Source organism: Adiantum capillus-veneris, chromosome 13, assembly GCF_014529385.1.
Source record: "Adiantum capillus-veneris isolate H3 chromosome 13, ASM1452938v2, whole genome shotgun sequence".
Classification (NCBI taxonomy): Eukaryota; Viridiplantae; Streptophyta; class Polypodiopsida; order Polypodiales; family Pteridaceae; genus Adiantum; species Adiantum capillus-veneris.
Window position 1 is genome coordinate 154,696,863 of NC_140943.1, and position 17,661 is coordinate 154,714,523.

Consider the following 17,661-nt stretch of genomic DNA (forward strand, 5'->3'; position numbering starts at 1 on the left):
TCTGAAAATTTTTTAGACTTCTCCTTCCAAATAAGATGTTGTCTGTTACAGTAAATTGGCCTTTGATGGCATTTAGTTTGTAGTTCTCTCTTGTCTAAGTAAGAAAGTAGTCGGGCGGTGATAGTATGTTTTTTTAAAAGAAAACCGGCAAGGGTGTTCCAATTAAAAAGTTTTAAACCCAGAAAATAAAAACAGCTACACTATGGTGTTTTTACTTTCCTTATTGGATTGGCAATAATCCAAGGATCTTTTTTTCATTAAAAACAAGACACTGGCTAAGAACTGTATGTTTTTTTAAAAGTGACATGGATAACAACTGGGATGCCCAGCATCACCTGCGTACAGTCACGTGCTAACGAACTGTTTTCTTGTGGCTATGGGTGCAGGTGAGGGCTACCTTCTTTGATTAAAGCATTCAGTTCTAAGTTATTGATGACTGTGGATGTTCGCTTAACTTGAAGTTACATTTCTCCGAAGTTGGGACGGCTGCATCGCATGATTTACATTGATATCTTTACTTCCTTGTACAAAATTTATTTTCAACTGCAAATAGATTTTTGTACTATTCCATTGTATTGTCCTAGGATTAGTGGTCTGTGAACTATAATGTTCGTTTGCGTATATATAGGATTTATTTATTTAGTACTGCTACACACACCATAAACGCATAGGAGAGAATGACATGTAGGTTTTTCTCTCTCAAACCCTAGTTCTAGTTTTAAACGCCCATTATTATATAATGTATTATATGATAATAGGCTGGGGTGCTATCACACAGTCACCGTGGTCCTCATTGACTGGACTAGTGAAAGGTTGCTAGCACTACCATTCCACTCTATATTAACACTTTTTAGAAAAATTTCCCCTATTTTCTTACTTTCCATTTCACTAGTTTATTACCTCTGTCTACCAGGTTACTGGAAAGCTCACTGCAAGAATATCGGTCTGTTCTGACCCAGAAAAAAGAGCTCTGATTTCGAATAAACTACAGCTCGCTAGAGAAATTGAAAGCTTCTTTCCTTATGTCTCTCATAGAATTCGGCCTTATCTGCACAGGGCTGTAAAATTCAAAAAGAAGTGTAAATCTGTATAAGGGGTTCTGGACCACACAACTCTTCCTTACGATGTAATCTAACTAATGTTCTTGAAAATCTTTGCAGATTGTTTCCTTATCCCAAGGGCTCTCTCTTCCTATGAAACCCCTTTCCGTAGCTTCGTTACTTGTGTTAAAGTGTATACAAGATAGTGAGGCTTCTGCCTTAATTTGTGATGCCTCGAAGGGTTCTAGTCTGTCTCTTGTCCAGCTTATTTCTTTTGACCAGTGGATGAAGGTTCTTGCTCTCCTTGTTAAGGATAAATCAGATGGTATCAACCTATTGCTGGAGTTTGCTTCTAATCTGGCTGGTATCTCCAAAAATCATATGCTAGACTTAGCTTCCTTCTCGTCTAAAGGATTTGAACTATCCAATCTCCTCAGAAAGTTTTGCGGGCTCAGTCCCATCTTTATTACGGCTCAGTCCCATCTTTATTTGCGGGCTCAGTCCCATCTTTATTACGGCTCCCTCCACTCCTATAGTCCCTCCTCCTAACAACCTATTTTGTAGGGATGCTGCTGCTCTGGAAGCAATAAAAGAGTTTCATAAGGACCTTTTCTCACTTAGTGAAGCGTCCTTGTTGGATATGGTGCCGAAAGTATCAAGGGTCTTTCCTTTTTTACCTTCACGTCAGATTGAGGTTGAATCCTTGGGGGTTGAGCACAAACTTTGGCTGTTCCCAAATAAAGGGTTTATTGCACCTATTTCGATGGAAACTTGGGTCTTCCTTGCCAACTTGGCGCCTTCTACTATTGAGGAATGCAAACTCAAAGTCCTCAAAGGAATTCAACTTTTGGATAAAGGTGATCTGATTAAAGCTCCACTCAATATAAATTTCCTAGATGAAAAAAAGTGCAGTTCAAATACTGGGTTATATGCAAGAACCAAAGGTGTGATGACTTTTAGTAAAAACAATGCAGATTACTATACTGAAACAGTATGGAATGTTTTCAGGACTTACCTTAAGTGTGCATGAAGATTTTTAGACCCTAAAGCTTCTTGCGAGTCAAGCATCATCTGGTTTGACCATGCAATTTGGTTTGCTCTCAACAATCTACCGAGTATCTTTCTTGACAAAGCTGAAGAATTCCATCTCTCCCTCTTTTGCTCATGGCTTGGTGGTTACGCAAGGGAGCTTGTCCTTGCTCAGATTGCTTTTATTCAATACAGATCTATTATGTGTGACACCCTCCAGGAGCTTGGGTCCGATGAGTGTGGCACTCTTCTAAACACTTATGGCAATTACAAAGGAATAAAGAGTATTGTGGGGCAAATCAAGCCTAATATGGATGATGATGAAACTCAAGTCTCCAAACGCCCTAACACTCTCATCTCTCTGACTGCTTCTTACACCTCTTTTTTGACTCCCTCCTCGAGTGATGCTGTTTTTGGAAGAGGGAGGAGTAGAAGTTATGTTAGAGGACGGGGAAGAAACCTACCAATCAGAAATCTTTTGGATATGTAATTTACAGGTACAGAGGAACGCCTGTGGCAGACTTTACCTACCGCCGAAGGAAGAAGCTTGCAATAGAATATTTTCACATTGCTTGTTTACTAGCAAGATTTTGGATTTCTTTACTCCCCAAGCTATCTTTTCAGAATGTTTTGGACATGTTTTTGGATCAACTCTATTACTTAATGATGTGATGTTTGGTTGGAAATACTTGCCTCCTATTAAGAATCTTTTTTATTCGAATGAATTCTTGCATAATGAGATAGTTCCTATCTGCTCTTGTCATCTTTTTCCAAAGTTTTGTAAGACTTTTGCTAATTTTGGCTCACATGTGTGTACTATTGAGATTGGGGTTATTTCTGATATTCCTATAAAGGTCCTCTTGAAAAAAGGCTTGAATCATATTCCCCCTTTTCCACTAAATCCTCAGCTAGCCTTAATGGATCTACTTGAATGCCTGGCCGACTTGGCCTTAAAACTCCAACTGGAGGAAGAAGCTAACACTCTACTTACCTCTACACTTAAAAATCTGTTTTGGAATAAGATTAGGCTTATGCCGCAAGAATGGCTTTGCTCTGATACTACCTGGCTTACCCCTAAGCTTAAGACTTCCATTTCAGAAGTTAAGGGGAAATGGTTCATTGTTGGACTTGATAAAGCCTCTAATACTACTTCCTTTATTTGTAAAAGGTTAGCATTTGAATCCACATATTCTAGGCTCAACGGTCTTGAGTTTGAAAAAATGGACACTTCTCCGTTGGACACTGCGACACTTTTAAATATTGAACTTTCTGGACTAGGTTATTGTCCTAACTCTATGAAAATTCCTGTTCTCTTCCCAACTTATAAAAATCATAAGCATAAGTTTAGATGGATTTCTGATGCTTCCAATAGTCTTTTTTCCCAGATTACAAATGATATCACTTACTGCTTAAGTTTTATTTTGGATGAAATTGAAGATTGTTGCTCCATCAAGCGCAATGATCTCAAAAGATTCAGAAATATAGATTGCCGCCCTTTTTGGATTATAAAAAACGCGACTGAGGTTTCTATTAACCTCCCTGAAAACATCTTTTCTATCTTTACGGCAGACATAACACAATGTTATGAGAATATTCCTTTAAGTGGACCTGATGGTCTGTTTAATATTCTTTCTGTTCTTATAAAGTTAGCTTTTTCTCACAGAAAAAAGTCCGGATTTACATGTATCTCTACTAAAATGCATAAAGGTTGGGTAAAAAAATCGAATAAATCCGCTCCTTTCGTTTTTAAAGAGGATGATTTGTATGAACATATATATCTCTTGGCTCCTTAATAACTGTTGCATCCAAGTAGGTGCTACCTGCTACAAATAATTTTTAGGTATCCCAATGGGATTTTCATGCTCTCCGATTATGTGTAATCTTTATCTATGTCACTACGAATACCAATGGATCTTGAAAATGATTAGTAACCCAAATAATATGTTGACACTTACACACTTTCAGCACTCCTTCAGGTTTATGGATGACTTATGTAGCATTAATAATCCAGTGTTCAAGGATACACTTAAGGTTATTTATCCGATTTGTCTTAACATCGAACCTACTTACTCGGATAGAGTTTTATGGCAAGACAAATGGGTCGTGTCCAAGACTCACTTCCTGAATATGCAGTTTACCCTTACCTTCCCATTTGTGGGAAATTTTTATACAAGTTTCTTCTGGAAAAGGGATAATCTCAAACTCTTATCCTCTGAATTTACAAAAAGAAAAAGCAATAGACCTTTTAAAAACTCACTACATACTTGTCTTGGTATGCTCTTTCTTATTGTGTATGCCTCGTCTGACAGCTTTATAGCATTTGAAGGAATCTCTACCCTTATTAACAAATTTGTTAATAACGGGTTTTCAAAAAAAGACCTTGTCGCTTGTATCTGTAACTCTTTAAAAAAACATAACTAGACCGGTCTTAAATATGACCTACAGAATTTGATTAATCTTATTAAATCAGAATAAGATGCATCTTGTGAGGTAGTAGGCCCTTATTCTATGGGGCTACTACCTCATAGAATATGGTGCCTGGGAAAGGGCGGGTACACACACACACACACACACACACACACACACACACACACACACACACACACACACACACACACACACACACACACACACTCTAAAACACAAGTCGTTTCTCAAGATTCACCACTTTATTTAGTTTGAAAGTAACTTGGTTTTTTACAAAAAAACCCCCCTGGCTCTTCACCTTTACATGTCTAGTAGACCATCCATGACATGATCGCACAAACAACTGTCACAGTAGTAACAAGTGTTTGGACGTTCGGACAATGGTAGCATTTGAGTTGATAAGATTTCACCATACTCCAAGGTTCGTGGAGTGATATTAAAATACCCTCTGAGTGGCTGGCCATAGCTGCGATACAAGAAAATCTTTCGCGATGGTAGAAACTGTGCTAGTAGATATAATCGTTCTGAAAAACCTCTACATAATAATATCGTGGCCCTATGCCCAGTGCTTCAGTTACCATCGCTAGACGGATGTCCGAAAATGCTCTCTACCCCAAAGGGTCACCCTGGTCACTCGGTTCTGATATGTCCACCACTTCGTCTGGGTCACCGAAGTGCCTAATTGCGGAAATAAAAGCCGTTCATAACGGAGGAGTGTGGCTCGCTTAGTAGACTCACTTGACTGCTGAAGATGTGCAATAGATATTGCTAGAACCTGATCCCCATTAGGAGCCATAACAGATTAATATGTAGATTGCACCTGATGACAATTGGTAGATGTCTGTTTTTTATCTCTCAATCAGTTACTCTCGACTGGGGCTAGGCACTAGTTTGTAAAAAAGTTGCTCGTCTTATATATAGGCTTTTTGGTGACTGAGCCCAATTGGTTATATATTTAACAATAGAAAAAAAAAACACTTTACTTCGTATACCTCATCTATTTTTACTTTAGCTTCTGTCTCTTAATCTGTCCGAGTAGACGAAACCTTTTTTGCATAAGGGATAAGGTGGTATGGTTTACTGGCAGTTTATATCTACCTTGGATCGAAAGCACTAGCTCGTTTGAAGACCGTATATCGGCTCTGACGACTATAAGCGTACATACTCATGCGATATACTGCCTCTTGCATTTTGACACTTAAATGATTAGCTAGTTTATTGTGATATTTTGTTGGGATGGTGGGACTGCCGTGTACATAATGGGATTACCTACCTGCTATAATTCTCACCTGTAAGTCATATCGTATTCTCTGTGTACTCGGTTGTGTGTAGCGCGCGCTGGTGTTCTGGCGCTTGTAAGGTAGACCTGTGCTTGATGAACTGAGAGGTTTTGTGTGCTCTCCACTGGCTTCACAGTCCCGGATCTGGTGCTGAGTGTGATCCCGGAGAGAAGGGTCTTGTTGGCCGGCCTCGAGGGGCGAAGCGTGCAGGCTTCCTGACCTTCTGAAGCATGTCAAATTGCTCGCCTATAAATGGATCGTAAGGTGAGCGCCTATGCTCACTTAGCACTGTGATTTGTGACCTCTGTGCTGCATTCCATTTTGCATTGCTGTGTGACTTCATCATGCCGAAAAAAAGTGATAAAGATATCATGGAGGCTTCTGCATCGAATTTACAGGTTATATTTCTGTTGATTTCCAAAAAAATAAAAAAAGGGGGATACTGTTAATCTAATTCTGCCTGTTTGCGTAACGAGAAATAATGCTTCAAGATTGAGTTATCAGGTTACATTAGTCCGACTCGCTCAATTGGATCTGGTGCTTGAGGAATTGTTTGAACTGGTTACTGAATGGCATTGTGGAAATCATGGATAGGGCATTTTGCTTCCAGATGATTGTGACTCGAGTTGTTAACTTTAAGGGCAGCCGTGTGGGATTTCATATGTTGTGTGTATTGAAGTTAAGCTATCATTAAATGATTGTAGATTTGAAGCACTTAAAAACTTGTAAATATCTGCTGACATGCCTTTTGGCCGGGGCTGGTGCTTACTAGATGTAATTTGTTGGCCAAAATGGAAACTTTTTTAAGTAGTGTTGTATCTCACCAACGGTAAGAAACCCTAAAGAATGGTTATTTCTAAAGTGACGTACTCCTTTTCGCTTGATTCTGGACTTGGAATTATTAGCTTTCACCTGCAAGGATATGGTTGTTTTTTTCTCTCTCCAGCTTACTATACAGACTGAAGGTAAGTATTCTTTTAAAATTCTTTAAAAAAAAAAGGGTGCCCTGTTCCGGTACAGATTTGTCTGGTATAGCATATTATGGTTTAGGTCTACCTCTGGTCTATCGGCAGATATGGGCTTCGTAGACTAATGTTGAGGATTTTCGTTTTACAAACTAGTTTGTGGATACAATTCCAGGTTCTGTTAATCAGGAAAATTTTTCTTGGGTTTTCTGATGAGTCTAACTCTGCTGGAAATTCCAGCTCTCTTATTGATAGATCTGTATAGATGTTTTGTGGTTTGGTAGGCATTCTATCTAGTAATGAAAGAGTAGTTCTAACTGGCTGAGGTTGCTTATTTTCTGAAGAAGGTAAGTATGGATATGATACTGCAAGGATTTGAATCAAGCTGATGTTTTTTTATAAAAAAATTATTATATAAAGTAGGTTTTTGCTCAAAACGGTGAGCTGAGATTGTCGGATTCCCTGATAATGGTGTAAAACAAAAAGTACGGTTTACGATGGGTACGTTTACTGACCTCAGGCTGAATTTTAGCCTTAGTTGCGAATAGTCTAGAGAGTCTCTGACTGAAGTGAAAACTTTGCTCCGAGTTGTTGCCTAAATTTGGTTGATGCTCGGAAAGTTGAAAATGACTTCACATACCCTATTTTTGGTGAAAATTGGTTCTATCTCGTTTGTGTTTACCATAATGGTTCACATGATGGCTAATGTATTGAAGGGTCCGCTTGGCAATACACTGATTCAGATTGTTAGTGGTTTTCTTCTAGCTTTGACTGTTTTTTTACCTGGAGTTATACAAATATTCATTTCAGCTTATGACTCGCTTCGTATATGCTCTCCCATAATTATTTGAACTTTTCTTAGCCTACTAGTATGCAATATATACTACGGGAAGTTTATAGATGGTCTTGGCTTAATACGTCTACTTCAATTATATTTCGGGAATTGTTTGGACTTGCTCCTTTGACTGAGCTGTCAAAAATATTGTGGTTTGACAGCTGGTTTTATTACGAACTTAGACAAAAGTGTGTCTGTCATTGCCTAATGACAGATGTAGTATTTGATAGTAGGTGGGTATATAACTGAAAAAAGGCTTAGAGTTGTAAATTAGATAATGAGTTATCTCTGTTTTCTTAAAAGAAATATATATATATGGAAAGTTTTTTGTGGATTAAATACTGATCCGAAAGTCTGAAATTTTTTTAGACTTCTCCTTTCAAATAAGATGTTGTCCGTTACAGTAAATTGGCCTTTGATGGCATTTAGTTTGTAGTTCTCTCTTGTCTAAGTAAGAAAGTAGTCGGGCGGTGATAGTATGTTTTTTTTAAAAAAAACCGGCAAGGGTGTTCCAATTAAAAAGTTTTAAACCCAGAAAATAAAAACAGCTACACTATGGTGTTTTTACTTTCCTTATTGGATTGGCAATAATCCAAGGATCTTTTTTTCATTAAAAACAAGACACTGGCTAAGAACTATATGTTTTTTTAAAAGTGACATGGATAACAACTGGAATGCCCAGCATCACCTGCGTACAGTCACGTGCTAATGAACTGTTTTCTTGTGGGTATGGGTGTAGGTGAGGGCTACCTTCTTTGATTAAAGCATTCAGTTCTAAGTTATTGATGATTGTGGATGTTCGCTTAACTTGAAGTTACATTTCTCCGAAGTTGGGACGATTGCATCCCATGATTTACATTGATATCTTTACTTCCTTGTACAAAATTTATTTTCAACTGCAAATAGATTTTTGTACTATTCCATTGTATTGTCCTAGGATTAGTGGTCTGTGAACTATAATGTTCGTTTGCGTATATATAGGATTTATTTATTTAGAACTGCTACACACACACAGCTATTGGAAAGTGCAGATCTATAATATGGATCCTCTCTCTCTCTCTCTCTCTAAAATGCCCTACCACCTCTTTCTCTTCCTATTCTCATGCTAGGGAACCTTTTTGTAAAGTAGTCTACCACATATCATTTTAGCTCTGTAACATCTTCTTCTAGATTTGCAACCTCTTCCTCCATAGCTACATCATCTCCTTCTAGACCTGAAACCTATTTCTCCATAGCTACAACATTTCCTTCTAGATTTGCAACATATTTCTCCATAGCGTCAAAATGTTCTTCTAGATTTGCTATCTCTTTCTTCATAGTTCCAACATCACCTTCTAGATTTGTAACCTCTTTCTCCATAGCTCCATCATCTTCTTCTAGATCTGCAACCTTTTTCTCCATAGCTCGAAAATCTCCTTCTAGATCTACAACATCTTTCTCCATATCTTCTATAAGGATTGAGTGAAATGAGGGAAAAGGTGGAATAGTCCGACATGTAAAGGAGTCAAGTTGTAGAGCTATTTAAAGCTCACTTTCATCACAATTCAAGTGCACTACATGCTTGTCTATGTTAAGCCTGTGCTAAGCTAAGTCAATACTCAAGATTGTGTTTATGAGTCCAACCTAATCTATCTTGGAACCTAATTAGCTAGAGTAATAATCTTGCTCACACACACTCACACACTTGCACTATGTTTCCATACCACCCACCTTAGCTAGCATGATCCCATTCCCATCAAGTGGCATCAGAGCCATGGTGTGCTATCTAGGTTTATTGCTATGCATTTGTGTTAGTGTGATTAATATTCTTTAATTATCATTAGCATCTCCATTAGGTTTCTCTCTCCTTAATCACTAGAATTTCTAATAAAGCTTGGGCATGTTCTTGGCAATACCAATGAGCCACTACCCTTCTTAATTAAGTGATTTGTGACTAGTAATCTTCTAATAATTGCACATCTTTCCATAATTTTTCAATTAGTGTGCAATTTTTTGCTCATTTTGAGCCCATTTTGCATTCTTAGTGCTATCATCAAATTATTCAATTGCTTTTGCATTTTGTGTGTGCACAAAGTTCCCTTTGAGGCTTTTTCATAAAGCCCTCACTTGCTTTGATTGGAGCCATCTACACCAAGATAGCTTCATTTTCAAGCTTGGGGAAATTAGCGTGGTTGTCACTCTTTTCAATAGCTCTCTAATGAGCTCCTAATCACCACATTCCAAGATCATTAGCTCTCTCAACCTTTTGCTAGCTTTAGTGTGTGTGAAGCCCTACAAGAACAAGTTTATATTTCCTATTCTTGGCTCTTCTCACATGCAAGGCCTCGAGGGCCATTGGCTAGCATACTAACTATATTGTGCTGACCAACAAGGTTCTGGGCTCAACTCACGGGTTTTGTGGAAAGTGAGCAACGTGGACAGACGTGAGGTGACTTCTCAAAACAATTTACTACTTCAATCGGGTCCATTGGGACTTGTTCTTGCAGGCACGTGCACTGTCGTTGGTGGATGCCAAGCAACCCCATAAAGTCCCTTTTAATCACCGTTTGTCTCCACAAGCTCCCAGTCCCACTGGTCGCCCACTGTCCACTGCCCACGTCTTGACCTCACCTACCCAATTGCCCGCTCTGCCCGACTCTTATTTGGATCGCCCTTCCTGCGGCCAGTGTCCCAAGCCTTTGGACACCAAAGACTCCCCAAGGCAAGGAGAAACCTTGAGCACACAAAGAGAGCATAAGCATCAAAGGCTTCAATCAAAGAGGCAATTAGTGAAATATGAACCCTTCAAATCTTCTTTTGAGCTCGCAAAAGAGCTTCCGTGGGTGCATACAATGTTTTGCATCTCAAAATTGAACACCAATGGGAATCCAATAAATCAACCAAAGGAACTATTGTGAAGAGGGGCTTCACTCCCGTGAAGAGGAGCTTCAAAAATTTCAAAAAAAATCTATCTCTCTCTCTCTCTCTCTCTCTCTCTCTCTCTCAACTTGCAATGTAATGAATCCATCCAAGCACAATAACTTTAAATAGATTTCAATATTTTAAGGGATACTTATGCTCATGTAAAGAGGTAGACACCGGCTAGGAGAGTCTCCTAATCTAAGATCCCTTTCTTAGCACAAATGGGGGAGAAGGGCACAAATGGGGAATAAGGGAATAGAAAAGTACAATAAGGAAGGGTTTCACACCTGGAAAACAAAGTTAAGGGGATACCTCATGAAAAAATGCTTATGGTTATCAACACTTCCTTAGAACAACAAGCCAAAACCAATGGAGTGCACCTAGGGCATCTACACTCATAGCAAGTGCACAGAATTTGGCCAAGGACAAACAAGCATTAGGAATTATTATCTCTTCCTTAAATGACAACTATGTGTATTTCATAGACGAATGTAAGCATGCACATGAAGCAGGTCCTAAAAAGTAATTTTGGAGCCAGGGCTAAAGAAGTAAGGTTAGTCTCAAGAGACAACTTTAGAAGCTCACTATGGTTGAAGGGGAGGAAATTGCTAGCCTAGTAACTAGGCTTAAGAGCATTGTCATGCAGCTCACTTACATCCAATGCGAAGTACCAGAAGATGACAAAGTGGCTGTGATTTTGAGTGGACTTCCACCTTTTATGATCACCTAGTCACTATTCTTGAAGAAAAAGAACTAGATCCACCTTTCCAAGATGTCATTAACTCAATTCAAGCAGAAGAAAGAAAGCAAAAAGACTCATTAACATCATCAAGAGTGGCTCTTGTCACGTCATCCTCAAGAGAAAGATATTCACCATTGACATCATCAACTGGAAGAAAGTGTTATGAATGTGGAATGGGACACATAGCAAAATATTGCTACACAAACAAACCTTGCAATAAATGTGGTAAGAAGGGACTCCCTCCTTCTCAATGCTACTCACATGGAGGGAGTAGCAGTGGAGAAATTAGCAGTAGTAGAGTAGCAACAATAGAAGCTACAAAGGGAAGGTACCTATCAAAGGATCATCTCACATGGTAGAGGAAAAAGAAGAAGACAAAGGCAAGAATAACCTTGTTTTATATGATGTTTGAAGGTTGCAGCCTCTCTACTTGTAGGGGGGCACTTTTATTTTCTTGTGTAGACAAACCATCCTATGTGGATACCATTTTGTCATCCTTAGTGGGTAATGCATCTTCAATGTATCTGTCCCAGTCCAAATCCCAAGGGGAGGATTGTAAGGTGGGTTTTTTCCTAGACTCTGAGTGAATGAGGGAAAAGGTGAAATAGTCCCACATGTAAAGGAGTCAAGCTGTAGAGCTACTTAAAGCTCACTTTCATGAATAAACAACACAATTCAAGTTTGCACTACATGCTTGTCTATGGTGAGCTTGTGCTAAGATAATTCAATACTCAAGATTGTGTTTATGAGTCCAACCTAATCTATCTTGGAACCTAATTCACTTGAGTGATAATCTTGCTTACACACACTCACACACTTGCACTATGTTTCTCTGTCACCCACCTTAGCTAGCACGATCCCATTCCCATCATCTCCAACATCTCCTTCCCTGATCAAGGTTCCCTAGCTCACTTTCACTCTCTTCACAAGCTTGCATCTTGATTTCCAGTTCCGTAACCTCTTTCTTGATGTGCGACATCAACTTTCCTACTACAACATTTCTTTCCATAGTTGCTGACAATATCTCTTTCCTTACTCCATCTCTCTCTCTCTCTCTCTATAAAATTTCTTTCCACAATTGTTGACAATACTCTTTCCATACTCCTTCTCTCCATCTCTCTCTCTCTCTCTCTCTCTCTCTCTCTCTCTCTCTCTCTCTCTCTCTCTTTGTGTGTGTGTGTGTGTGTGTGTGTGTGTGTGTGTGTGTGTGTGTGTGTGTGTGAGAGAGAGAGAGAGAGAGAGAGAGAGAGAGAGAGAGAGAGAGAGAGAGAGAGAGAGAGAGAGAGAACTATGCACTATGCAAGTAATTTCTAGTAGGATTGTGCTTGGTCATAGCTAGCAAAGGATTACAATGGAATTAAGATCTAATGTACATGGTGCCAATGCAGGAGTGTGCTAGCTCATACGAAAGGATTACAATGGAGTAAAGATCTACTATAAATGGTGCCAACACAGTGGAATGCAAGGGATGTAAGGATTATCTAGGGTCACACATTTTCAATGTTGGAAAAGGAATCTTAAGGAAGTGCCAATTTTTGCAAAGCATGTGTGGTTAGTTTATTTCTTCCATGAATGACTTATTGGAGATTTTTTTTTGAATCTAGAAGGGTTTCTTATTATATAATCTCTTCTTTTAGCTTACCTTGTATTTATATTTTGTGTATGTGGGACGCATGTCTAACCTCACCATCCTATTTTACTGCAGTATTAGCGAGAATCACGATTAATTTGTCAAACCATGGGACGAAGTTGACTTGACTAGTGCATAGAGGCTACAAAAGGTTGTCAATCTCTTGGAAAACAACTAACAACTCGCATCTAACTCAAGCTACACTCAAGTGACTGAAATCACCAAAAGCCAATCGCTCATCGGCAAGCAATCACATCCGTTACAACATCAAATGACATCCAAATGTAACGAAACTTCTAGGACAAGTTTATAAGACCTAAGCACACATGCCTATGGCCTCAAACCCCACTTTTGGTCAAGTTCCAAAATCGTGATTAGTAACAACAGTGGATTTTTGACATAGTCTTTTTCGACCCAGAATGCATCTAAATGCTTAGCAATGATGCCCCAATACCCCACCTAAGTGTAGTTTTTGATTTAAAAGTGTAAATTCCTAGTTATTATGAAATTAGGCCGCGGGTCGGCGACGCCAAAAGCTACGAAATACTGTGAATGGCCTACGTCAATGTGTAGAGCTCTTACCTGCGGTTGCAATGTAACAAACGTAATCGCAATGTGACAACCGGGGAGGGAGTAGGAAGCGTGAGAAGGAGAGGAGTGAGCGCTGTTAGCTCACGCTGTGTATTTCTTATCCAAAACTTATAAAAAACTTACAAAAATTGGCTTTTATATCTTAGCCAAGGTTTTTGAGTGGTCAAAACTAATAATATGGAGTTCTACCAAAGCTGGGAATTGACTGGCTGATACAATCTGGAAGCTTGTAGCCCTGGCTCATTAATTACAAAGATTACCAAGAAAATAGGAGTTACAATATTACCGATTTATCAAAATAATAATTGTTTTACAAGGAGAACTTTGAAAATGGTGTCCACGTTAGCTTGCTGCTAACATTCCCCCCCTCCTCGCCTGTGTCGTCCCTTGACATAGCTTTATGGACTGAAGTAGTCTTCGGGTTGACGGCGGGCGAGGCGGTCTTTAAGTGCTTCCAGTGCCTTTTGGTATCTGATTCTTTGTTCTTTGTCAGGCACTTGCAAAAATTGCATGGTGACTTGGTTTTTCAGTTCCACCGCTGAGTAGCCTACAAATCTGGATGTGAGGTTGCTTATCACCGGTGCAAATATCCTCGTTCGCCAGGTGAAGAATCCAGTATAGAATGCTTCTTCAAAGGCTAACATATTATGCGAGGTTAGGAACATGCATCTGGCATAGAATCTGTAAAGGATTGCTTCTGAAGGTTGCCCACTCAGATCATAACATAAGCCTTTGTTTCCTTCCAAAGAATGCGAGCCATGGGGCTCCTGTCTGCTCAGGCTCATGGAAAACTTGTATGCATGTGAGTAGCATCCTGCAGATCTTATATAGCACTGCACAAGAGAGATATGGTAGAATCTTGAAGAATGACATGGCGCCCGTTAGGGTTTTCACCCATGCATTCCTCCGTCACTTGGGCTCTCTCTGGAGCTGGCAGCCTGGGAAAGTTGAGCCAAGTTGGCCTCTTCTTCTGGAGTGCTTCATGCGCTTGCCATGTCCTTACTCTGAGTACATGACAGAATGTTGGATCTTTTTGTAAGGCTACAGGTGCTCTTGTGAACGGAGTCAGGTATCTTGGATTCTTGTTCAGCGAGCTTAACCTCCACTTCGGGTGGTCTTTATCTGCGCCATCTTCTTGCATATCCTTGTACAACCTTTCTTTTACGTGTAAAAGTTCTACCTTGATGAGAGGGTACGGTAGGGATAGTTGGTGCCATTGAGCATTGATTTGATTGGGAGTGAGTTGATTGACATTGATAGAGTGTAAAACTCTCAACTCCCAATCCATAGCAGCCCTCCACTGCTCATCCACCTCTAAGGTGATCTTCTCCTTCAATGCGTCTTCTTCAACTTTTGACAGCTGGACCATTGGCAGTCTTCATCACAACTCGGCTCTGCTGTGGACTGCGTCTCAAATTCAGCAAAACGAGACCGAGGGAATGTCTATTTGGGACGGCTCTGAAGTGCCTGCCTCTTCCTGTGTGTCGGGCTTTCCATCTCTGAGGAGTTGATTTATGTGCTTGAGTTCTGCTATCTCCTTTAGGAGCTCCTCCTCTCTTTGAACCCGCATAAGTGCCAGGTCTCTGCGCTGTGACTGTTTGAGCTTTAATTCCAGTTCTAAATCTTTGTTTTTCTTTTCAAGTGCCTTGTACACTTCATCTGTTCCCTTGATCGATGCCACGGCTGGATTTTCTTTGATTTGCTGCAAGAAAATGGCATGATCATTGATTCTCTGTTCAGAATATTGCAGAGAAGCGTTGGCTACATCTAACTGCACTTGAATTTTGTGAGCTGACAGAGAGGTGGTAAGAAGTTCATTCGTGACTTGTGTCAGATGCTCGTCTTTCACCTTACAGGCATCAGATAATTTAGTGAGGATGTCACCTAACTCCTCCATTTCCTTTTGTTGTTTGTCCCTGGCTATCTGATGCTATTCCACTTTTGTCTTTAGCTCTTGCACTTGCCTTTGGAGACCAGTGATGATAATCATCCTGTCTTCGAGCTCTCCTTGAAGAGCATCGATGACCATTTCTAGTTTCTTGGCCTTTGTGCTACGATTTAAGGCTGCCGAGCGGAGTTTCTCCGTCATGTCTTGCATCTGCCTTGCATACTCATTTACTTGTAAAATAACTTCGTCATTGGACTGCCACTCCTCCTATCTTGCTAGTTGGGATGTGCCTGCAGCCTCTTTTGTTGCTTCTTGCTGTGTTGTAAGTGCTGGTGGTTCTGTAGAGGTAGATGGTTGTTCTTCTCCTTGGCCATCCTGAGGCTTTGATGCCTTGACAGTTTTTGGCTGAGTGGAAGTAGATGGTGTGGTCTCAACCCTTACCGTCTCTTCAGGTGCTAGCCTTTCTGCCTTCTTTGGCTCGGGCTCCATCTCATGTGTAGTGGTATGCTCTTTTTCTGTATCTACTTTCTTATAAGTTTCTTGCACCAGCTTTTGAGTTTCTTCTGCTGCCTGCTACGGTTCCGGCTCGGCTTCTTTTTCCTAATGTCCTTCGGTGTGGTCAGCTTTTTGTGTAGCTTCTGTTCGTTGGGTGAATTCATAATCTTTTTCTTTTTCAGTCTCTGCTTCTTCATTGGTACCTTGGCATGGTGGTGGGCTAGGCATGGGATGGTCCTGTTGTTCTGGTGGTGGCGAGGTGGGTCGGAGAGATGCTATTGGGGGGTTGTCGCATAGCTCAATCCACCGACATAATGTCAGACCAATGGATCGATAACCCGGCTAGTGCATGAAGGCATGGAATCATTAGAAATGAAAGAAGAGGATCCTAATCAAGAGAGTTAAGAAGAAGAGAAAGCTATGGAGAAGGCTAATCACTCAATGCCTACTCTCTAATCTTCTTTAATCTCAACAATCAAGAGGACAATGGGTGCACACTCTCATCAATCACACACACACATCAATCAAAAGCTCAATGAGCTCACAAATAATGTAAATATGAAGATAAATGAGAGAGGGAAACACGAATTAGAGACTAATCAATGCTTAACTACACACCGAAAACACAATTGACAAAGAGAAAGAAGAACAAGAGCACTTAGCTTTCCACCATGCCATAGAAAGTAGGTGAGCACAAGAGGAATCTCTAACTCCAAACATCTTCACCTCTATCTTCTCTACAAGCTTTCCATGAAAGCTTAACTCACCTGAGGATCCCTAAAAAATGACCTAACTTTCACTTTTATATCTAGGGCATAAAAAATATGTCCGACCGCCCATGAGATGCATAGAATTGTGTGCATCTCTATAGCTCCTAGGCATCATGGTAACATCAAATATACAAGCTGGAACTCATGTAGAGCCCATAAATATGTCAAAAGTACATATACAAAATGATGTGTCTGTCAAAAAATGAAGCAACGTATGCTAATACATCATAAACATATGCTAAAAATAGCATAGCTGAAGGTCATCTGCTACTTTGTGTTTGCAGAAGATAGAGGTGAAGATGTTTGGAGTTGCAGCTTCCTCTTGTGGTCACCTACTTTCTATGGCATGCAATGAAAAGATAAGTGCTCTTGTTCTTCTTTCTCTTTGTCAATTGTGTTTATGGTGTGTAGTTAAGCATTGATTAGTCTCTAATTAGTGTTTCCCTCTCTCATTTATCTTCACTTTTACATTATTTGTGAGCTCATTGAGCTTTTGATTGATGTGTGTGTGTGTGATTGATGAGAGTGTGCACCCATTGTCCTCTTGATTGTTGAGATTAAACAAGATTAGAGAGTAGGCATTGAGTGATTAGCCTTCTCCATAGCTTTCTCTTTTTCTTAACTCTCTTGATTAGGATCCTCTTCTTGCATTTCTAGTGATTCCATGCCTCCATGCACTACCCGGGTTATCGATCCATTGGTTTGACATTATGTCAGTGGATTGAGCTATGCGACAACCCCCAACATTGGCGCCGTTGCTGGGGATCGATTACCTAAGCTACAGGAGTCATTAGCGTGCTGAAGAGTCATTAATCATGTTAGTAGTTTAGATTATGCGTTAGGTGTTGGTGATGGTGAATTGTGGATTTATGGTGAGATTTTGTTAAGAAATTGTGAATAATTTGTATGTTTTTCTCTCTTTTTTCACTAATTATTCACTAATTTTCTACTAATCCGCTAACAATTGGAGTGCTTTATATGTGTGTATGCCTAATTAGAGGCTTAAGCATCACTCTTTTGATAAGAAATTGCAAAAAAATTTGAGTGAAATTGAGTGATTTTTGAGTG

At 39.8% G+C, this 17,661-nt stretch overlaps 1 pseudogene; it reads right to left on the reverse strand.

The window, feature by feature from the left end:
- Window positions 1-8,716: 8,716 nt before the first annotated feature.
- On the reverse strand, window positions 8,717-9,019 carry LOC147445132 (uncharacterized; annotated as a pseudogene).
- Window positions 9,020-17,661: the final 8,642 nt, after the last annotated feature.